This window comes from Chiloscyllium plagiosum, chromosome 2, assembly GCF_004010195.1.
Source record: "Chiloscyllium plagiosum isolate BGI_BamShark_2017 chromosome 2, ASM401019v2, whole genome shotgun sequence".
Classification (NCBI taxonomy): domain Eukaryota; kingdom Metazoa; phylum Chordata; class Chondrichthyes; order Orectolobiformes; family Hemiscylliidae; genus Chiloscyllium; species Chiloscyllium plagiosum.
In genome coordinates, this window is record NC_057711.1 from 111,400,977 (window position 1) to 111,425,715 (window position 24,739).

Genomic DNA, 24,739 nt, shown 5'->3' on the forward strand with positions numbered 1-24,739 from the left:
GTACTCTATGCTACTTTCTCCCCACCCCCACCCTCCTCTAGCTTATCTCTCCACCCTGGAGGCTCCCTGCCTCCATTCCTGATGAAGGGCTTTTTGCCCAAAACGTTGATTTTCCTGCTCCTCGGACGCTGCATGACCTGCTGTGCTTTTCCAACACCATTCTAATCTAGACACAAGAGCCTGGTCCACCATGTGAGTAGATTGTGGCAGATTTACAAATTAATTCTATCTACCTGCCTTGCTTACATTACCCTTAACACCCAATAGTAATAGTGTCCCAACCTCTGAGCCAGAAGTGGATTTTACTGCTCCTCGGATGCTGCCTGAACTGCTGTGCTCTTCCAGCATCACTCTAATCCAGAATCTGGTTCCCAGCATCTGCAGTCATTGTTTTTACCCGGCAAGAAATAAAGTTTGAGGGATAGGAGACTCCATCGGAAACGAACAGGCCAGATGGATCGAACGGCCAATTCCTGGGCTTTAAACTTCCACGTTATCCTTGCAACCTTCTGGCCTCTGGCGGGTTTACAGAGAAACAGGAGTCTTTCATCTGCGGAAAAGAGTTTAACAGAAAAAGGGAGAGAGAAAGGGTTAATTTAAATTCCGAATACATGACTTGCTTTTTCAAAACAAAATGGGCGTCTTTTTGATTGGAGCAGTGCTTTTGACTGGTTCGCGGTACTCTAGGCAATAGGAGGGAGGGATGTTTGAAGTGAGTGAACAGTAGGGAGTCAGACTGACGGCTTTGACTGTGTGAGGCAGTTTCCCTCCCCTCGCTTGTTCCGAGCCGTACTCCTGTGCGTCGGGAGTCTACTTGAGAGATCGAAGAGAAGAAAGCCTCACAAACACAATATCGCCTGGAATTCATCCATTATTTAAAGGGGAAAGTGAGAGACACGAGGATCGGAAACAGGACAAGTTGGAGTGGTCAGTTTCAGCCGAACCTGCCCACAAAACGCTTCAACAAACTTCGCTGCAACCAGTCCCCTGACAGGGTCTGAGCTGGGAGAGTGGTGGGGGGGAAAGTTGCCGGACACAGTCAGGTAAGTGTTTAGCTGGGGCACCTGAGGACGGTTAACTGTTTCAGAAGAAGCAGGGGCTCTACTGGAGACGAAACGTGAAATAGAGCGCAGCCTGCAGAGTGCACTCTCCACCCCCACTGCGGCTCAGGATTGGGTTTCTTTGAGGAGCCGCCACTGCAGCAGGCTCAAGCGTTTAGATTTGGCGATGTCTGCCCAGTGAAGACAGCAGACCGTGACCCACCGCTGAGCCCCCGCTGCTGTTCTCAAATGGACATTTTCAGTGGGGAGCGTGGGACACACACTGCTGCCTTCCGGCTCTGCCCCGCTTCGTTTAGTTTACTCAGAAGGTGAGGATGATGGTGAGAGATGGTTGGTGTTGGGAGGTGGGGTGGTACAACGCTGCTATCATCTGAATGAGTGATAGGATCATATCAGTGGATAGATGTTTTACAAGGGGGTCTTGATTGCCCGGGGTAGCTTCGCTCTGTTGGAACTTAGAATATGGTTATATGACAATTAATACAGCATACGTGACAGTTATTTGCCTGAAGATATATTGCGCGTGTGTTTGATGGACCCATACTGAACAGGTGTCCATTCAGCCCATCCTAGTCATTTAATGTAGTCCTTCAAAGTGGATGTCACTGGCCCAGCCAGCGTTTATTGCCTCTCCCTGATTGTTCTTGAGTCAGATTCTTAAACCACTGCAGTCATTGTGATGTTGACACATCCACAGTGTGCTTAGGGAGGGAGTTCCAAGATTTTGAATCTGCAAAATGTGAATAGGGATACAGTTCCAATTCAGGATGCTCTGTGGCTTGGAGGGAAACTTTAGGTGGCGGAGTTCCCATTTATTTGCTGCCCTTGTCCTGCTAAGTGGTAGGGGCTCAGGGTTTGGAAGATGCTGTAGGGAGAGCCTTGATGAGTTACTGTTTCACATCTTGTAGATGGTACACACTGCTGCCACTGTGTGCCAATTAAGCATCTGTTTTGTTCCAGATGATGTTGAATATCTTGAGTAGTGTTGCAACAGTGCTCATTAGGCAAGTCGAGAGTATTCCATCACACTCCTGACTTGTGCCTTGGAGGTGATCTACATGCTTTGAGGAATCAGGAGGTGGAGTTACTCAGTTTGGAATTCCCAGCTCTTGTAACCAAAGTATTTATAAAGGAGAAAGTGAGGACTGCAGATGCTGGAGATCAGAGTTGAGAGTGTGGTGTTGGAAAAACACAGCAGGTCAGGCAGCATCCGACAAGCAGGAGAATCGACATTTTGGGCATCAGCCCTTCATCAGGAACGAGACTCTCATTCCTGATGAAGAGATTCCTGATGAAGGGCATTTGCCCAAAACGTTGATTCTCCTGCTCCTCGGATGTTGCCTGGCCTGCTTTTCCAACACCACACTCTCGACAGTACCTATAAAGCTGATTCAGTTCAATTTCTGGTCAATAACTAAACCCCCACCACCCCACCCCAGAATGTTGATTAATCAGGATTCAGTGGTGTTAATGCCATTGAATGAATGTTGTGGAGAGATAGTTACACTCTCTCTTAGTGGGAGTGATCATTGTAGAACAAATGCTGTTACCTACTCAGCTGCCAGAGGCTGAATGTTGTTCAGATCTTACTGCTTATTCTTTGAAAGAATTATCCAACCAAACCCACTGTCCAACTCTTTCCTTTTCCAGTATAATTCCAGTTCTGCTTTGGAAATTGCTGTTGAATGTGATCCGGTCATCTTTTCAGGCAGTGCATTTTCAGGTCTCAAAAACACAGTGTAAAAATGTCTCCTTATTTATACCTTTATCTATCTCTATAGACTTTCAGTCCATATCCTCCAGTCATTGACTCACTTGCCAGTTTCCCCTTAGGTACTCAAGTATCAAGTTATTTAAAATATTTTTTATTAAATAGCTCCATTGCCTTCTCTGGTCTAGGAGTAAATCATCCTGCAGCATTTCACAGGAGAAATGATTTGTGCATCCACTCTCAAATCCCTAACAATCAATTATGGAATCAATAGAAAGTTATAGTTTTTTTGTTTTACAGCCTTTGCAGAAGATGTATATTGTCTATGTTCAATAATGATATTCTATGACAAAGCAATGGTACGGTTTGATGAAATATCAGAGAATGGAAAATGTCTTTGATTCAATATCCCATTTGAGGTCACCATAGATTGGGCTGGATAACAGTAGTCAGTATTGCAGCAGAACTACTCGTGGGGGGGATGTTCTTATTTTCCATAAATTCTCAGATCACAGCTGAGCAGCAGAAAAATAGAACAATTAGCATCAAGACCATTTTGAAGGGTTCCCTTCCTAATCACAATCCATTGGGAACTGCCTGGACTGACAGCACCAAAGGTTCTGCTGTGCCACTACCTTTGACCGAACAACCTACTGGTGTTCAGTGGCTAGAATGATATGTCAAGAATGGTCAAGTGGGTGATGTAGAGGCTGGTGACATGGAATTGTCCCATTGCAACTCTTTAATTGAACTCATTGGAATAGCAAGAAGGAGAGAGCGTTGAGAGAGAACATTGTCGAATTTCTAACCATTCTTCTTGTCAAAAGCAATCCTTCGCTCAATCTTTTTGACTCCACTGTCAATGTGTTTTCTTTTGGCAGAGAAATGACTTTTTTCAGTTTCAGAAAGGTTTTATAAACCTTAGAACAGGTAAATGCAAGAGCCAAAATGGTTATAAAATGAGAACAGGTTGCATAAAGTGGATATTGTCCTTTGAATATAAAAGATGAAGAGACAATTTTAACTAAGAGGTTGGAAAACATTAAAGGATTTAATAAGGTAGGTAGAGAGAAATGATGTTGAGTCTAAAACAGTGGGCATAACCTTAACATTTTAGCTCCCCTGAGGGTGACAGGAAGCACATCCTCACACAATGGAGACTTGGAACACATTGCCCCAGGAGCTACTGAGGCTGGAGGGGCCAATTTAAAAAATATTAAAACGTGATTAATTTTTATCTAACGAAGGTATTAAAGGTTACAGACACAAGCCAGCAGATGGAGTTAATATACAGATGACCATGATCGAATTGATTGGTGAAGCAGACTCAAGGGGCTGAATGGCCCACTTATATTCCAATGTCTGACTGTGCTTCTGTGTCATTTTTCTACAGTAAAGGGCTATATAAATGCAAACTATTGTTTGTGCTTCATATATCTCCAAGGTGAAGTTCTGACATGGGATCAGCGTAGCCAAACCAAATTCAGGACCCTGCTACTATTGGTCACATTGTGACACGTTTCAATCACAGAAGAAATGAACGAAAGGGCTTTGGAATTGTGATTCTATATGAATAATGTAGGCTCTCCTATTCTAATATGATACTCTAGCCTTTGTATGTATTCAGCTTTATTGGGGAGGAACGACTGTACTAAAAGAGGCCAGAACAGCTGGAAGAGTTTGTGTTTCATGTATGCTGTAATATAAGATTGTAGTAGAACAATATATAGAGAATGATCTTCCACAGTAGCAAGCTGATTTGCCATTATTTGTGTTAATTGCCTCTTGATACATTTATGTTACTCCGGTCGTTACTTATCCCCTTCTCTTTGTAAAGTTCAGTTTCTATGCATAAATATGTTTAAAAATCTACATTGACCTTTCTGCTAAATGGATTTTGCTGTGAGATTCACATCAGGGATTTTCTTTAAAAGGTTTCTTCAAATCATCCTGTTATCTCTAATTTACATTGAATTTGCAATACAGAAAGAGCACATTCAACCCAACTAACTTGTGATAGAAACAGCAAGGAATTGAAGAATTGTGGTAGGATTAAATGGTATAAAGTCGGTAGAGGCTTATGTGGAGCATAGACATTGCCATGAAGATGTTGGGCCAGATAGCCTATATCTATGCTTCAGGCCCAATATGATTGACAGACTGATATCAGGATTGCTGTTAATCTTCTGCTGCAGTCACACAATGTATTGGGCAAAACACCATTGAAATTTCCAAGGTGAGTTTAATCCTCAAATTAAGGAGAGTAATTATGGTAATTAATTCAGAAATTGATTTGTGCACGCATTAATTCAGTAAACCATTCAGTTGCAAAGTCATTAGTCTTTTTTTAAACCGAGAACAATCTATGCTGATGGAGCATTAACCTAGAAAGGAATTGAAATTGCTAACACAGTTGATTAAAAATAATAGACACAAGTTGGGGGAGGGAAACTAATCTGATATCTGTGCAGACAATTAATGAGGTCTCTACACCCAAAGATTCCTCCTTTTGGGTAATTGTGTTTGCTGGCCTAAAGGATAGGATCCACTCTTGATGACAAGGTTCCCAGCAGAGGAAGGAGGATGGTAAGCTCTGGTACCCTCAAATCATTACTTGACCTAGTTAAACCATATGGGTAAATTTGTGTGTATGTATCAGGGGAGATCAGAATTAGGACTGATTGTGATGATTCCACAGCCAAATCATGCTAGTTCTATGGGTCATCATATGAAGACTCTTTTGATTAAGGTGCAAGAGAGCTCCAATTTCCACGAGGTTGTGAAACACTGCTTGAGCAGAGGGCAGTTAATCAATAACTTATTTTATTGATTTTTTTTTTATTTGTTTTCTCTGGAAGTGGTTACAAACATACCGATTTTGTAATTGTATCGGGGATAGTGCCTTGCCACTAATTTAGAAAATTGTGGGTTTAAGTCCCTCTCCAGGGTTTTAAGCACAAAGCCTAAGAAGATATGATGTTACAAGACTGAATCTGCACAATATTGTCTTCTAGAGAAGACATTAAACTATGATCCTGTCTTTCATCTGAGGTGATTGTAAAGGATCCTATTTAATGGGAAACTGGGAAGTGCCCCTAAATTTTCTGTCAAACATCCATCCATCCTTCCATCCATCAACATCAGTAAAAGCTAATTAACTGGCAATTATCATATTTCTGTGCTCAAATGTCCTGAGTCATTTCCATACAAGACAACAATAACTATGTCTCTAAGTACTTTTGGATTTCAAGGTTGTAAAAAGCACTATAAAAATGTAGATTTGTTTTTGTTCAAATAGAAATATCAGTGAATTTTAAAATACAGCAGCTTTTTGTCCTTGTGACCTATGGGAGTACAGATCACACAAATCACACAGTAGACGTTAGTTATGGATTCATGTGAAGGTGAAAATCCATAACTAGGTAAGGTGAATTGGCCATGCTAAATTGCCCAGTGTTAGGTAAGGGGTAAATGTAGGGGTATGGGTGGTTTGCGCTTCGGCGGGTCGGTGTGGACTTGTTGGGCCGAAGGGCCTGTTTCCACACTGTAAGTAATCTAATCTAATCTAATACTGAGATTAAAAACCACATTATTGTAGGTGGTACATAACTTGGTATTTGAAGAAAGTTTTGTCTCATTGACTTGAATTTCCTTGAAACTTTATTTCATTCTGGCAGATTTGTTTACTTGTTTGAATGTAAAAAGATGAATTGCAAGAAATCCCAATTAATGTCTGTTCCAGGGCAGACAAGGTGTTTCACTTTAAGAATGGGTAATGACATAGAGTAGGCAAGATGTAAGCAGTTGCTTATTAGATAACTCTCTGAAACTCTGCTTTCATTGGAGTCATTGCAAGGATAAATTGTCAGAAATGGGCAGCACAAAAGAAAATTGTTTGCCCAACCTGCCTCTGCCAATATTTTTGGTAGAACAGTTGGAATAATTCCATTCCCCATTCTTTCTTGCACATTCTTTTCGCTTCAAATGTTTATCCGGTTCCTTTTTGAAAGTTACTGCAGAATGTACTTCCACTACACCTGCAGACAGTGTGTTTTGAATTGTACCAATTCATTGCATTCAAAGAATTTTCTCCATGTAATCTGTTGCTCTTTTGCCAATCATTTTAGCTCCATGTCCTTTGATTACTGATTCTTCTGCCAATGAAGAAAATTTCTTCTTATTTACCAAATCAAAACCTTTTGTGATATTTAACACTCCAAACAAATCTCCTCTTTACTTTTGCTGCTCTAGGGAGAAAAGCTCCAGTTTCTCCAATCTCTCCACATCTCTGAAGTCCCTCATCCCTAACATTGTTTCTTTGGCACACCCTCTAAGGGCTGGATTTGCTTTCTAAAATGTAGGGCTTCCCATGTCTTTTAGATTAGATTACTTACAGTGTGGAAACAGGCCCTTCGGCCCAACAAGTCCACACCGACCTGCCGAAGCGCAACCCACCCAGACCCATTCCCCTTCACCTAACACTACGGGCAATTTAGCATGGCCAATTCACCTAACCTGCACATTTTTGGATTATGGGAGGGAACCGGAGCACCCGAAGGAAACCCACGCAGACACGGGGAGAATGTGCAAACTCCACACAGTCAGTCGCCTGAGGCGGGAATTGAACCCGGGTCTCTGGCACTGAGAGGCAGCAGTGCTAACCACTGTGCCACCGTGTCTTTTGCCTGGTTTTGCTCTCTACATTCTCTTCTGTACAGTTCATTGAATCAAAGTTAGTTCCTTGGCTGATGGTAATGAGAGATATGCCAAAACATGACATTACAGATTGTGGTTGAATACATTTCTGCTGATGACCCCCAATGCCTCAGAGGTTGCTAGATCTGTTTGAAATCTATCCCATTTAAAATGTTGGTGGCACCAGACAAGATGATGGAGGGTATCTTCAACATGAAGACGACACCCCATTTTCACTAGGCCGTTGCATTGGTATTTCCTACCAATATGTCTCAAATCGTGGCATAGAGTCATAGAGATGTACAGCATGGAAGCAGACCCTTTGGTCCAACTCGTCCATGCTGACCAGATATCCCAACCCAATCTCATCCCACTTGACAGCACTTGGCCCGTGTCACTCTAAACCCTTCATATTCATATACCCATCCAGATGCCTTCCATCTGTGATTTTAGACTGGGGAGGATGAGATCAGATTTACCTTTTTTATATTGGTTTTTTTGCTCCTCTGTCCTGTAAGACAGGACTCCAGTGAAAACCATGCGTAACATACTTTTATTACAACTGCTGTTACGACTATAGTCGTAACAACTCCCACAACTCCACTGGTCATAACATCAAATAAAAATAATTTCCCCTGTTACCACAGTGGCCAATCAAATATCTTTTTTCTATATCAGGTTCTAAATAAAAGAAATCTATCAAACAGGTTTCTTATTAAGTGCAATTATTTGTTTATTATCAAACACTATTCAATGAAGATGCAATATTTGCTTAACACTGATGCTGAGTAATGCAGAAGTATAAATTCCTCTAAATGGCCCCAAAACAGGCACAGTCTCTTGAGGAAAAGAGGGAAAAAGATGGATTTCTCTGCTGAGATGATCAAAGTGTTGTTTTCAGAAAGCCAGTGGATTATTGCTGAAGGCAACAAGATAAAGTGTGGGATGTTCTGAAGGCTGCCACTCTGATCTTCTGTTTAGCCAAGTCTCTCATTGTGTATGCTTGTCTTTGGAATCTTGTAGAACAGCTTGCTCAAGAAATGCAGCATTGAGAAACTCTTGCAATCGCACATCCAGGATCACAAAGAGGTTTCACCCTGAACTCAACAAGTGGTTTTCTTTTCAGAAGTGGAAGAGATCAGCTGCGCAGCCCTTCCTTTGCAGGGTTCTTGACCCCCGCCCTCAACTGAAGAACAGACACTAATGCACTCTTTCCACGCAGTTGCTGTTCACACAGCCCCAGCAAAGCAGACACCATCACCAGTGGTATAAAGCCTTATTGGAAAATATAATCTCCAATGTCTGCTTTGACATTTCAATGATTTCTTTTAAAGAAACAATTTCAGGTATTTCCACACCTTTGTATAAAATAATTTTTCATAATCCTCAAAACTCAAGATATCCGAGAAATATGAAGTGTGAAGTATCTTTGTAACACTGTGTAACACAAACCAATATTTTGGTTTGTTCCAGGATGTTGGGGTTCAGCTATCAAAAGTTCTGAATTCTTGGCATGAACATTACAGGATTAAAACACAAGGAGCGTGGGAGCCATTTTCTAACATCCTGTAACTACCCAAACATTGTTAATGATTGTATGTCAGTTTATATTCCAAATATTTGCAGAACAACTCCTTTTAATGCGGAAGTTGTTCCCTTTCCAACTAGCATTAGAAAACAAACTTTGGCACAGAGACACGTGAGGAGATATTCGGCTGAAAGCTTGGTCAAAGAGGTCGAGTTTCAAGACTGTCTTGAAGCAGAAAGAGCTAGAGAGATTTAGGAAGGAAATATCAGAATGCGGGCTCAGGCAGCCAAACCTGTAGCTGTGAAAGTCGGAACATTTTAAAATCAGGGCTGGTAGGGAGACCAAGGTCCTGGAAATATTGCAACCATTTCTATTCATGAGAAATGTCATGAACCATTACAGTTATCAATTTGGAAACTTCAGTATATGTTTGCTCTTTGTTTATGATATGTTCTCATCATCCTATTCTTGATCCTTTGTATCCTGCATACTTTTCATAATCTTCCCATTCTCTTGTATTCTGTATGTGCTGTGCCCTGTAGGCAGTTCCTTGAGTGCGTGTCTGCTGATACTTCATCCTGAGACATTTTCTTGGCAGTTTTTGTCAGTGTTTACCATTGCCTTGCACTTTCAGGGGGAGGTAGGTTCTCAATCTACCTCAGTCAGAATGGGCATTGAACACCTGCTTCTGCACCACCTACTAGCCAATTGCCAACTAAACTAACTCAGAGTTAGTTGCTGTACCAATTGAACTCTGATTTCAGAACCTATACTCATCAACTTTTCTCATGCTCCAACAGCAGGACACGAAGCTCAACTCGCTCTGTATTTCTGCACTTAAGCATTGTTAGAGACAATATGTAATTATTGGTACCCTAAAATTGAAGACTTAAGAGAAAACCTTCCTGTATTAAGTAACATTGGGGATTCCCCTGATAGTTGATGAATGAGGTTGGATACAGGAAGGTTAGAGTTCTGATTCCTCTTCTATGCTGAGTCAGCTATTTCTCCCAGGGCAGCGGAGCAGAGCAGTTTTATTTCCATGTGCCTATGTTAGGTGCTGAGGAGAACTCCCACACTGCTCACTTCTAATTGCAGAGGATGCAGAAAAGATTTGCGCAAATGGTTTCAGGGACCAGGGATGTCTATTGTATGCCAGATTCACAAAGCTGGGGTTGAATTACTTGGGGAGAAGAGCATTTGAAAGTACAATCGATGGATGTGCTCAAACTCATGAAGTGCCCAGTCAGTGTAGGTAGAGACAGGCTGTTACCATTTGCGAATTAATTTGAGGACCAGATGACCATGGTTTACGGTGAATGATCCAGCAAAGGGTTAAGATCTGAAGTGCACCATCTGAGATGATGGTGAAAACAGCTTCAATTGAGGCATTCAAAAGGAAATTTGACAAGTGCTTGAATCGATGATGTTTGCCGGAATACCAGATGGAGTTGGTCAGTCAATGGTATTGGCTAATTTTGTCCTTGTAGAGAGCTGGAATGGACCTGATGACCTTCTCTACTATAATAAGTGTTTGGAGGGATATGGGCCGGGTGCTGGCAGGTGGGACTAGATTGGGTTGGGATATATGGTCAGCATGGACGGGTTGGACTGAAGGGTCTGTTTCCGTGCTGTACATTTCTATGACTCTAAACATTGTATGAATCCATAACTTTTTATGATCCAATTGTCAGTTGAGGCCACGTTTTGGGCTCTGTTTAAGTGCCCTAAACATCTCTAAACTTCTTGAAAAACCCATGGATATTGATGTGCGCAGAATGGTCACATGGGAGTGTTATCGCTGAGAATAAAAGTAAATGCAATATAAATCAGCACCTTTTTGAACAAGTGAGGAAGAAAACTGAAGAAGTATGTAAATGACGAGGAAGGCTGTTTGCTTGCAGCAGCTATCACAAAAAGTCTTTTCATTTTTAGCCAATTCTGCTTTATACTGCATCAGTCAAGGTGACCCTATTACTGATTCAATTTAGCCTTCGCTGCATTCCAACCAGCCAATTCTAGTCAGCAAATTAACTGCAAATACAAACACATTCTTCCCTGGCCTCTGGAAGCTGATGGAAGTCAGTGTTTGGCTGTTTACAATTCCACTCGTGATGTGCATGTTATTGTCACTCATGGGGTGAGTGATACAGTCAACAATAGCTTAGTAGTTCATAATATTACCCCCAAGTCAGAGGTTTGCAGACTGAGTACTCATATTTGATCTCAATACTGAGACTGATGCTTCTAATGCTGTGTTAAAGGAGTTCTAGGTGTCACATCCTGATAGTGATTCTCAATGTGTGCATTGATTTCTAATCATTAGTTTAGTTTAGATTAGATTCCCTACAGTGTGGAAACAGGCCCTTCGGCCCAACCAGTTCACACCAACCCTCCGAACAGTAACCCACCAGACCCATTTCCTTCTGACTAATGTACCTAACGCTATGGACAATTTAGCATGGCTAACCTGCACATCTTTGGATTGTGGAAGGAAGTCAGAGCACCCGGAGGAAACTCATGCAGACACGGGGAGAACATGCAAACTCCATAAAGACGGTCACCCGAGGCTGGGATCGAATCTGGGACCCTGGTACTGTGAGGCAGCACTGCTAACCACTGAGCCACCGTGCCATGGTGATCAAGCACGGTCAAACGTTCCGTTTGGAAAATTTGTGGGTTATCTTTTTAAATTTTATTCTTTTTCTCCGAAGACAAGTTTAAAAAGATGACCTGCATTTATAGTGTGCCTTTCACAACCTCAAGATGTCCTAAAGCACCTTATTGCCAATGAAGTACTTTTTGAAGTGTAGTTGCTATTGTAGAAAACATGGTAACCAATTTTTCCACAGTGAGTCATCATAGCAATGAGTTACTGGTCAGATAATTGGATTTAACGATGTTGATGGATAAATAAATAACATGTAGGACACAGTGATAACTCCCTTGCCTTCCTTCAAAATAATTCCTTTTAACTTTTACACCCTACATGCTCCTGTTTGAATTAAGCACCATGAGATTTTTTTTCCCTGAGAGGGCCACTGTTTAACATGTCACCCAGAAGACAGCCCCTTCAATAGTGTAGTGTTCTCTCACAGCAGCATAGACTGATTGGGTCACACAGTCTCCAAACAATGCAAGGTTCTACAATTTGAAATGAACTACTCATATGCTACTAGTCTGCATTCCGTCATCTATAGCAAGATCCCACCTTTGACACCAATTTCCAATACTGAACTGAAATAATCATTCTGTACGGTCAGGTCGGAGGAGCCTGTGGTCAAGTATCAGCACCAGCTCAGAACAGTTGGGCAGAGTGGCCTGTTTTGTTGTTGTAAACTGTGTGTAAAGCGTTGAAGGATAGTTATTGCATTCCATCTGGTTCAAACCGAAAACCAGAAGGTTTTAGCCATCCTGTGATCACAGTGGAGCTGTTTGAAGCGTGGAGACAGATTCTGATGGCTGGCAATGCTGATACATATGTAAGAGATATCCAGGGCAAGTTGTGACCCACTTAACTTCCACGCTGAAATGTTTCATGATTTTTTTTAGCAAAGAGATAATGCAAGAGCTGAGATGAAATAGATCCTGGATTAACTTTTTATGTTGTGGAGCTGCCACTTCATCAGAGCCCTGACTGTTGACAAGATCCTTTTGAGGTAAATGATTGCTGATTTTAAAGAAGGAGTTTCTGCTGGTACAATCAGAAACGGCAGCATTCCCGAGTAACAGTGCAAATGTGTTTCTTGCAGACGGACGCCTTTGCATTTCCAGGTTGAGTAGCTAAGGGAACAACCTTTCTGTATGTAATGACATTGTGAATTTCCCCTTGCAGTTTCCAAATGGAGACTTGAGTGCAAATTCCAGCCTGGCATGCCCAATGGTGTGCTGAGGGAGTGCTGTGTTGTCAGAGGTTGTATCTTTCAGATGAGTGTTACAACCAAATGAGGACAAAAGTAATCTTTTTTTAACTGTCTGTCATTTGGTCACAACAATTATTTTGTTTTCGTTTTTACACACAACTGTCAGACTCAATTAGAACATGAAGGAGCCAATTACTATGGATGTTTTCTGTGAATGACAGAAATTTTATTACCAACCAACCCTGAGAAAAATAATGAAAATGCAAATTCAAACATACAAACACAGGTAAAAAGTTTGAAAGGGAGAGGATGTGTTGCAGAAAGAAAAAAAAATCAAATTGCCCAGGCTTTTTTCATTAGATATTGCTTTCTTGAGAATGATTTTGTATTAACTTTAACATAGAACGTAAAATATTATAGCACAGAAACAGGTCCTTCAGCCCACCATGTCTAAATGGAGAGAATGCTATTCTGAACTAATCCCATCTGCCTGTATGTGATCCATATCCCTCTAATCTCTGCTTGTTCATGTGTCTGTCTAAATCCTCTTAAATGTTGCTTGTGTATCTGCTTCTATCATCTCCCCAATAGTGCATTCCAGGTACCTGACACTCTTTGTGCATTAAAAAAAAAGCCTCCCACATCTCCTTTAAACATTCCCCCTGTCATCTTAATCTTGTGTCATGTAGTATTTGACAATTTGACCCTGGAAAAAAGATTCCAACCATTCCTTTCCACGCCTCCCATAATTTTATATATTTCTATCAGGTTGCTCCTCAGCCTCCGATGTTCTAGAGAAAACAATCCAAGTTTGTTCAACCTTTCCTTGTAGCTAATATACTCCATTCCAGGTAACATCCTGGCAAATCTATTTTGCACAGTCTCCAAAACCTCCACATTCTTCCTATTGTATGCAATTCTGCTCACGGCACTATGCTCCAAATGTGGCCTTACTAAAGTTTTATAAAGTCGCAACATGACTTGCTAATTTTTACAATTGGTGCCCTGACCAATGAAGGTAAGCATGCCAAATATCTCCTTTACCTGCTGATCAACTTGCACTGCCACTTTCCAGGTGCTATGGGCTTACATCACAGGATCCATTGTGACAATGTTATGGCTTTAAGAGGTCTATTTTATCCTGTTTTTGTGAAGGAAGGTTGAGACTCCAGAACCAAGCAGTATGTAATAGAGTAAACAGTTTGTGAGGCTTTTTTTTTCAAAAGTTAAAATAATAGAAGCAGCCTGAATGGGTGAATCAGGATTTTTAGTTTTACCTTTCTGCTGTTGCTGGGGTCTTGAAGCTGGATGTGGAAGCTCTTATTCCTCTCTCTGTTACAACTAAAAGCTTGGGTTCTCTTCCTGCTGCTAGAATTGCGTGTGAGACAATCTGTTTTAATGGATTTGCCTTTGCCAAGGGTGTTTATGGGATATTATTATAGAACAGTTAATTACTGGTTAGTAATATATCTATTATTTTCCTAAGCATTTCGATGGAGTTTCTGCTAAGCCAATTCTTTTCTTTTTATTTTGTCAGCATTTTAAATATAGTATAAAAATAAAGTGCGCTTTGCTTAACACTGAAGCGGTTAACTAATCGAATTGCATCTGGAACATAATGCCTTACACTTACCTTTTAAAATAAGAAAAGGTTAGTGTCTAGGCTATCGTCTTAATATATTTTGAGGGGGTTTGGTGTGGTCCACAATATCGTGTGTACATAAATGCTCCTTAGGGTCCTACCATAAACTGTATATTTTCCTCTTGCATTTGACCTCCCCAAATGCATAACCTCACACCTGTCCAGATTAAACTGCATCTGCCATTACTTTGCCCAACTTTCCAACTGATCCAGAACCTGATGTATCCTTTGACTTTCCTCATTATCCACAACTCCACCAATTTTCATAGTGTCTGCAAACATACTAACCAGACTACCTACATTTCATCCAAATCATTTTATATATATTACGAACAACAGAAGTCTCAGCACTAATCCTTGTGAAACACCACAGATGACAGAACTCCAGTCAAAAAAATACCATTTCACAATTCCCCAACTACTATCTTGTATGACCAAGCCAATTTTGTATCCAAATTAACAACTCACTGTGGATCCCATTCTTAATTTTCTGGACCAGACTACCATGAGGGACCTTGCCAAATGCTTTAGTAAAGTCCATATAAATAAAGTCCACTGCCCTTCCCTCATCAATCACCTTTGTCACTTCTTAACAAACTCAAACTTGTGAGACAAGGTGTCCCCGCACAAAGCCATGTTGACTATCCCTAATATGTACAGTCTTTTCCAAATGTGAATAAATCCTGTCCCCAAGAATCTTATCCAACAACTTTCTGACCATTGATATGAAGGCCCAGTGGCCAATAACTTCCTGGATTATCCCTGTTGCCCTTATAAAACAAAGGAACAACATTGGCTATTCTTCAGTCTTCTGGAGCCTCTGTTTTAGATAAGGCCCCAGCAATCTCCTCCCTTGCCTTTCTCAATATCCTTGGATGATCCTATCAGACCCTGGGGACTTATCTACCTTTAATGTTTTTCAAGACACCAATACCACCACCTTCATTATATTGCCATGCTCTAGAATATCGACATATTTCTCCCTAATCTTAGCATTGTCCATGTCCTCTCCTTGGAGAATGCTGACATGAAGTACTCATTAAGGACCTTACCCACTTTTGCTGGCTTTATGCATAATTTCTCTCCTTTGTCCTTGAGTGGACCTACTATTTCCCCAGCTACTTTCTTGCTCCTAATATACACATAAAAAGCCTTGGGGTTCTCCTTAATCCTACTTGCCAAGGACATTTCATGGCCCCTTTTAGCCTGCCTAATTCCCTGTTTAAGTTTTTTCCTGCTTCCTTTATGGTCCTCCCGGGCCTTGTCTGATTTCCTACACAAGGAAACCTTACATATGCTTCCTTTTCCTTTTTGACCGATCTGTTAATATCTCTTGTCATCCAGGGTTCCTGAATCTTGTCAAGATTTATCTTTCATCCACAGGAACATGCTACTCCTGAACTCTGAACAATTGGCCTTTTAAAAGACTCTCTCATGTCAAATGTGAATTTATATTCTAACAGCCACATCCAATCTAATTTCTCCAGTTCCTGCCTAATACTGTTATAATCAGCCTGTTGAATTATTCATAAATTCTGCCGTGCCATTAACTGTTGTTCTGTAGTAGAGTATACACTGAAACGTGACCTAATATTAAAGAAAGTGATTACTGTGTGGACAGTTCCAACACAATTAATCAATATTGACTATTGATTGGTGACCGACTCACAACTAGTTGAGGATTTTCTGTTCAACAATGGAGAAGTAAAAATCTTGCCAAATATGATTATCAACACTGAGATAAAACATGTAGATATTAAAAAGTTACTTTAACTGATCTTGAAATTCTGATTGGATCATGTTCCATTCAAGAAGAGAAGATTAAAAGGATTCCTGATAGGTTTTTTAAAACCATTATGATTAATTGGATAGAGTCAATGTGGAGAGATTATTTCCACTTATGGGAGAATCCAAAAATTATCAAAACCATTAATACAAGATTGTTACTAATAAATTCACACGGGAAAAAAATAACTTTTTTAAGAAGTTGTTCTTTCACAGGATGTGGCCATTGCCAGTATGGTCATACGCTGGCCTTCAGAAACAGGAGAAGGGATAGGCAATTCTGTCCGTCAGGCCTGGTCTGCAAGATGATAGGACCATGGATGTTTGACATTTCTCACCCCCATTTTCCTCCCCTTCCCATAACCCTTGATTCCCCTACTGATCAAAACTCATTCTCTCTCAGCCTTAAATATACAACAGGACTCTTGTCCCCAATTTGGTGCCCATCCCTAACTGTTTTTGAAGTGATTGGCTTGGCTGGGCTTTTGGGGGGGTAGCTAAGAGATGAACAAATTGCTGTAGATCTGGACTCGCCAAACTGAGTAAGGATAGAAGATTTCTTTCTGTAAAGGACATTAGTGAATCAGATACGTTTTATGTAAATTGATTATTGTTTAATGGTCACAATCTCTGAGACTAGCTTTCAATTCAAGATTTATGACTAGAATTTAAACTCCACCAGTTGCTATGGTGGGATTTGAGCCAGGTCTCCAGACTATTAGCCTGACCCTCTGGATTGTCAGTCTAGTGACATTACCACCATGTCACCACCTGCTGCTGGGAGTAGTTAGAATGAGAAACTCACTCCCACAGGATGAGGTTGAGACAAACCATCTAGACACTTTTTCAAAATGAAATTAGGCAAGCACATAAGAGAAAAAGGAATAAAAAGATTAATGAAATGGGAGAAGACTCAATGGAGTTTAAGCAAAGACTGATTAGGCCGCATGGGCTGTATTTGTGCTGTATTTTCCATTTAGGCTGATTGGAAATAGGCTACCATAGACAAAAACCCTTGTTGAAAATTTTTGACATGGTTCTGGGGGAGGTGGGACCTATACAAACTGGGCAGGAGTAGGACTGATGTCCTTGGGAGGGGGAGGGGGGGGGGGAATACTTGGTAGAGTGGTTGGGGAGGATTTAAAGATGTGGCAAGGGGATGGGAACCAAAAGAGTAAGGTTGGAGATGCAGAAATTGAGGGAGAGGTAGAAAACAAGGCAAACTTAACTAAGAACAAGAACAAACAAGGAAACACTGTCGAAAGGAGCAGGGAAGGTGGTCTGAATGCATGTGTTTCAATGTGAGAAGTATAATTGGCAAAGTAGATGAACTTAAAAGTTTTGATTAGTACTGGGAACTATGACATCATTATGATTACAGAGACTTGGCTGATAGAGGGACAGGACTGGCAGCTGAATGTCCCAGAGTTTCAGGTGTGATAGAAAGGACAGTAAAAAGCTGGGGGAGTTGCGTTACAGGTCAAGGCGTATCTCACAGCTGTACTGAGGGAGGATATATCAGAGGATTCGTGCAGTGAGGTAGAACTCAGGAATAGGAAAGGTGAAATCAAAATGCTGAGGATATACTGCAGGCCTCCCAACAGCCAGCAGGAGATCCAGAAGAGAATGTGTAGACCGATTTTGGAAAGATGTAAAAACAGTAGGGTTGCTGTGGTAGTGATTTTTAACTTCCCCTATATTGACTGGAATTGACTACATGCTAGGGGCTTGGATGGGGCAGAATTTGGAAGGACCATTCAGGAGCGAGTCTTGACACAATATGTAAACAGTCCAACCAGGGAAGAAGTTATACTGGACCTGGCTTTGGGAAATAAACTGATCAGGGGAGTGAAGTTTCAGTGGGGGGGCATTTCAGGAGTAGTGACCATTAATACCATGTATTTTAAGGTACTCATGGATAGGGATAACAGCAGTGCTCGGGTGAAGGTGTTAAATTGGGAGAAGGCAAACTACAGCAATATTAGGCAGGAAATGGAGAATTTTGATTGGAGACAACTGCTCGAGGGTAAATCTACGTTGGACATGTGCGAGTATTTTTAAACTGCAATTGAAAAGAATTCAAGAGTGGTATGTTTCTGCAAGAATGAAGGATAGATATGGCAAATTACATGAACCTTGAATGACCAGGTAAGTTATGACCTTGGTCAGAAGGAAAAGGAAGCATACGTAAGGTTAAGGAAGATGGGAACTGATGAAGCCCTTGAAGTAGGAAAGTGCTTAGACAAGGAATTAGAAGGGCTTAAAGGGGTCATGAAAAGTCATTGGCAAAAGGGATTCAGGACAATCCCAAGGCTTTTTATACATATGTAATCAGGAAAAAGGTTGCCCAATCAAGGACAAAGCAGGGCATCTATGTGTGCAGCCAGAGGAGGTAGGTGAGGTCCTAAACAAATATTTTGCGTCGGTATTCATCAAAGAGAAGGAATTGATGGAGGATGATCTCCTGGAAGGGAGTGTTGAGTTTTAAGCCAGGTTGCTATTAAAGAGGAAGAGGTGATGTCCATCTTAAAATGTATTAAGGTAAATAATAGTCCCTGGATCCCGATGGGATCTACCTGGAATATTGAGGGAGGCAAGAAAACAAATTGTTAGAGCTTTGACAGACATCTTTGTGTCCTCTTTGGCCACAGGTGAGGTCCCAGAGTACTGGAGAATATCAAACATTGTCACATTCCTTAAGAGGGATAGCAGGGATAATCCAGGAAATTACAAGTCTGTGAGTCTCACGTCGGTGATAGAGAAATTATTGGAAAATATTTTCAGGGAGAAGATCTATATGCATTTAGAAGCAAATGGGCTTATTAGCAAAAGACAGCATGGTTTTGTGTGGGGGTGGGGGTGATCATGCCTCACTAACTTGATCGTGTTTTTTGAGGAGGTGATGAAGATGATTGATCAGGGGAGAGTGGTTGATGTTGCCTATTTGGAGTTCAGTAAAGCCTTTGACAAGGTCCCTCGTGGCAATCTGGTATAAAAGGTGAAGTCGCATAGTATCAGGGGTGAGCTGGCAAGATGGATTCAGAAGTGGCTAAGTCATCGGAAGCAGAGGGTAGTGGTGGAAAGATGCTTTTCAGAATAGAGGGTTGTGACGAGTGGTGTTCCACAGGGATCAGGACTAGGATTTCTGCTGTTTGTGGTCTGTGTAAATGATTTGGAGGAAAACATGGCTGGTCTAATTAGTTTGTGGATGATACAAAGATTGGTGGAGTTGCGAGTAGTGAGGAAGATTGTCAGAAGATACAGCAGGATATAGATCAGTTAGAGGCATGAGTTGAAAATGTGTTGCTGGAAAAGCGCAGCAGGTCAGGCAGCATCCAGGGAGCAGAAGAATCGATGTTTCAGGCATGAGCCCTTCTTCAGGCTGATCTCCAGCATCTGCAGTCCTCACTTTCTCCCAGTTAGAGGCATGGAAGACGGAGTTTAATCCAGACAAATGTGAGGTGATGCATTTTGGAAGGTCAAGTACAGGTGGAAATTATACAGTGAATGGCAGAACCCTTAGGAGTATTGATAAACAGGGGGATTTGGATGTGCAGGTCCACGTAACCTGAAGATAGCAGCGCAGGTAGTTAAAGCTTATGGCATGCTTGCCTTCATTGAAAGGGGCATTAAGTATAAGGATAGACAAGTTATGCTGCAGCTTTATAGACCTTTAGCGAGGCCACACTTGGAATATTGTGCACAGTTCTGGTCACCACACTTCTAGAAGGACGTGGAAGCCAAGGAGGTTAGCTATGAAGAAAGGTTGGATAGACTTGTTTTCAATGGAATGCAGAAGATTGAGGGGCAATCTGATAGATGTTGATAAGATTGTGAATGGCATGGACAAAATGGAAAGTATGAGGCTTTTTTCCAAGGCGGAAGAGTCCATTACTAGGGGACATGGGTTCAAGGTGCGAGGGGGGATGTTTAAATGAAATGTGTGAGGCAAGGTTTTCAGACAAAGAGCAGAACGTGCTGCCAGAGGAGATGTTAGAAGCAGACACAATAGCAGCATTCAAGAAGCACCTGGGTGAATACATGAAGAGGAAGGGAATCGAGGGATATCGATCCTGTAAGTGAAGACCGTTTTAGTGTGGATGGGCAAAATGTGGAAGTGCAGGCTTGGAGCGCTGAAGGGCCTGTTCCTGTGCTGTATGGTTCTTTGTTCTTCATCTATATTGATTTTCTCTCCAGGGCCTTGATCAAAGTTCACAAAGAGCTAACACAGGGCCAGTTTCAACAATGTCAACTCCATCAAATAGTCAGTGGTAATAATAACACTAGAAACAATTGGCATCAGATGTTAGACCCCATTATTGTTTCTGTTTATTAACTCTAGTGGGAAGGGAAATTGGGTGGGTTCCTACATAGGCTGGAATCCTTTCTGCTCTTGCATCCAAATTCACTCCACGCTGCTATGCAAGGCCCTGTTTCCTCAAAGCTTGGCTGCAGCAGTACAGGAAGGTGGTTCCCCACCGCAAAACTTGTTTATCCTTATACTTCATGCCCCTTCAATGAAGGCAAGCATGCCATAAGCCTTTTTTAACTACCATATCGACCTGCGCTGCTCTCTTCAGTAAGGGATGGTCAGTACATGCTAGCTCAGCTAGCCAGCAATGCTCACACCTAATGGACAGGTTGGAGGGTGGGGGCTAAACAACATGCAACATTCTTTAAAGAAAGAAAGGAGGTCAGAGGGGAAGGGGGAATCAGGAAACAAATAAAAGGGAAAGGCTTACGATAATGTAGAGGGCAACAGCAATTAAATGACAACACAAATGTTTGGTGGAAGACAAATGGGCAGGCAATGGGACAATTACAGTAAAATCGTGTTGTCAAATTGCCCCGTTAAACAGGGGTTGGAAACAGCCGAGGAAACCTTTCTGCACCCTAATTTGCTGACAAACATGCTACGTCAAAAAGTCCAAATCAAAACAAAATTAATTTGTGAAAAATTTCTTTATTTTCAATTTATTCCATTCTTACAGTAGCCTTACCTTGTACAATTGGGTGGCTTGATACTCTTGAAGCCAGGGTGTTTGCTCTGCTCAGAGACATTTGGAATATTATGAAGTATTTTGGGCTCTGTATCTAAGTAAGTATGTACTGATATTGGAGGGGGTGTGGCGGAGGTTTACGAGAATGATCCCAGGGTGAAGGATTGTCATATGAAGAACAGTTGAGGACTCTGGGTCTGTACTCAATGGAGTTTAGAAGAATGAGGCAGGATCTCATTGAAACTTGCAGAATACTGAGAGACCTGGATAGATGGGACATGGAGATGGTGTTTCCACTGGCAGGACAGCCTACGACCTGAGGGCACAGTCTCGGTGCAGGGACAATCCTTTAGAATTGAAATGAGAAGGAATTTCTTCAGCCAGAGATTGATGAATCTGTGGAACTCATCGCTGGAGAAGACCATGGAGGCCAAGTCACTGAGTGTCTTTAAGACAGAGATGGTTCTCAATTAATAAGGGGATCAAAGGTTATGGTGAGAAAGCAGAAGACGGGTGTTGTGAAGAGTATCAGCCATGACCAAACAGACTTGATGGGATGAATGGTCTAATTCTGCCCCTATATCTTGTGATTTTATTGTCTATGATTCACCTGAACAAAAACTTCACTGAAGCCTGCTAACAACTTCCCTGGCTTTGTATCTGCACTAAACAGCAAGGAAAGGCAGCAGTCTTATGAGCCTTGATTCTCTCTGACTGAGAGAACAAAGTGGAAAAAGGCAAAATAAGGATGCTGTGAAAAACCAGGTAGATTCAGAGTAAGTCAGTGCTATGACAGTGAGCAAAGAGCCCAGATATGCAACCTGGTCAGTAATGTACATGAATCACAAACTTTTCTCAGGATGAACAGATCAAAACTGAAAATATGAACCATCTGATGTCATACATCTGAATTACAGCAAAAGACAACAGAAGCTGACTTTAGTTATACATTCAATTCTGATGAGCAGGAACAACTTGCATTTATATAGTACCTTTTTTAATGTAATATAAATTCCAAGGTGTGTCACAGAAGTTATAATCAAACAAAATTAGGCACAAGGCCACTTAACAAGATGTTGAAAAAGGTGGGCAATGGCCTAATCATAGAGACAGGCTTGAAGGAATATTTTAAATAAAGAGGAGATGAAGGGGTTAAACAGGGGGACTTATACCATTTGGGGCCTACGTTGCTAAATGTGTGGCTGCCAGAGGTGCAGCAAAGAATATCTGAGATGCACAAGAAGCCAAACTTTGAAAAATGCAGAAATGTCAGGAAGCGGGAGGGTTGGGTTTGTTGGAGTATAGGAGATAAGAGATCGTGAAAGGATGAGGCCATGGAAGGATTTGAAAACAAGAACTAAATTTGTACTGACTAGGTATAACTATTTGTAAACAAGTATGGCAAAAACTTGGAATAGAGTACTCACGGATGCAATTAACGCTGATAACATCAGTCATTTCAAAAGGTGTTGAACAAGCAGTTGGTGAGAGAATTGCTGATCCAATATACACAATGAGCTTTCTTTATCAGCCAGATGGACTGAAACAGCTATTCATCCTCAAGCAATGATTTTAAAAAAATCTTGTCCTGATTACATTACAATACAATTGCTTCATTTTCCACTTCATCTTCACTATGGACAAGCAATCTAAGTTCCATATTATTAAATTAGTTGAGCCCAGAAACATTATTGTATTTGGCACAGGCCCCTCTGTGCTGAAGATTCTTTCATGAGCCACTGTAAAGTGGTCTCAAATATTCATGCCCATATAAGTGTCTGGTTGTCATCAAATAGTGTCAACTGTAACTCAGCTCATGCATTCTCACCTGAGGACCAAGGTCGTAGGTTCAAGTCACATCCTAGTTTTTGCACAAAATCTAGACCGAGACTGCCGTGCAGTGGTGAAGGGAGTGCTGCACAGTAGGCAGCAATATCTTTTATGGGTGAGGTGTTAAACCAAGGCCTTCTCTGTTGTCTCAAGTGGATGTAAATGAACCCATATTTTGACAACAGCAGTGGAAGTTTACCCAATGTCCTGGTAAATATTTGACACTCCACCATCATCATAAGACACCAAACTACTAGTCATTCATTGCTTCACAATTTGTTGTAATATAGAGAAAAAAGCAAGCTTCCACAGTCTACACTTTAGAAGTACTTCTTTGGTCATAAGACATGCTGTACTGTCCCTGAGTCCTAAAGGGATGACAAGAATGATTTGCTTTCAAGATGGGGATATACTTTGGACAAGATATTGGGGTGATCTCTCCTGCTCCTTCTTCCTTTTTCAACATATGAAGAAAGGATAAAGATTAATTCTACACAAACTGGGATATCTTCATTCGTTAGCAGGGACATGGCATGATCACATCACTGCTGTACACTCCTGATTCCTACACAATTGAACAAGAAAAGTGTATCCCATTTTGCTTAAAAATCTTCCTAGGTGTGTGCTGAGACGTCAGTCTGCAAACAATTAATACCACTGCCTGACGCTGGAGTTCATTTGTCAAAATTGTAGAGTTCTGAAGTAAAATTGAATTCACATCATACGATGTCCACATAGGAAGTGTTCCTTCCTCTCTTAGGCTTGGAATTTCCCTAATGGTGTTCTTTTTAGACATTGCCTTGTCAGATCCCTGACCTCCCTATCTGGAGCACTCTTGGAGAAGTTCAGCCTGTCTTCATAAGCACTCCTATTCATTTATTTCCATTGGTCATGTTTGTAGAGTTCTAATACAGAAAAATGAACAGGCATGAATAAATGGTGATGTGTCAACAGGATGTAACAGTCAATTTAATTTGTCTTGCAATTCATGCAGTGGTATGAGAAAATTGATTTTAAATATTTTAAAATCTAAATGATGGATTTCAGGGCATCTTAATGCTGATATGTTGAGAGAGTTGACAAGATTGAAGGGAACTTTTAAACTATTATACACTCTTTCCTACCCCCAACACACACACTTTTTAAAAATTCTATTATAAAGCTTTCTTTCAACTCCCTGTTCAGATTCCCAAGAGTCTTGAGAGCTTGACTTTATATATTTCACCTCAAATTTTCTGTAAGGGGCTTAATTCCAAGAAACGGTTTTAGTTCAGCGCTCTCAAATGGGCATAAACAGCCCCATTTCAAGGAAGAGCGAAAGAGCATGTTCTCTGTGTGCTGGCTAATATTTATCCCTCAATCAATATCACACAAGAAAAAGCAGCTGATCGGGTCTTTGTCATATTTCTGTTTTGTGGGAACTTGCCATGCCCCAGTTTCCTGAAGGGGTTTCTTAAGGGACAATAGTGGCTACCTTCAGAAAGCCCTTCATTGGCCCTGGAGCCATTTGGGACATCCTAAAGTTGACATATGTATAATTTTAGAGAGAAGAGTTACTGAAGGAAACACCTGCATTTGATCATTTATTTTCAAACATTTGCATGAGCACTTTCGAGTAGAGCTG

The 24,739-nt window shown here is 41.2% G+C and overlaps 1 protein-coding gene across 1 annotated transcript in view; it reads left to right on the forward strand.

The window, feature by feature from the left end:
• Positions 1-674: 674 nt before the first annotated feature.
• Positions 675-24,739, forward strand: part of LOC122562648 (A-kinase anchor protein 2) — a 162,745-nt gene continuing 138,680 nt past the window's right edge. Inside the window, exon 1 of the mRNA XM_043715702.1 lies at positions 675-1,043. The gene's annotated coding sequence lies outside the window, so the exon portion shown is untranslated. The remainder of the gene's footprint in view (positions 1,044-24,739) is intronic.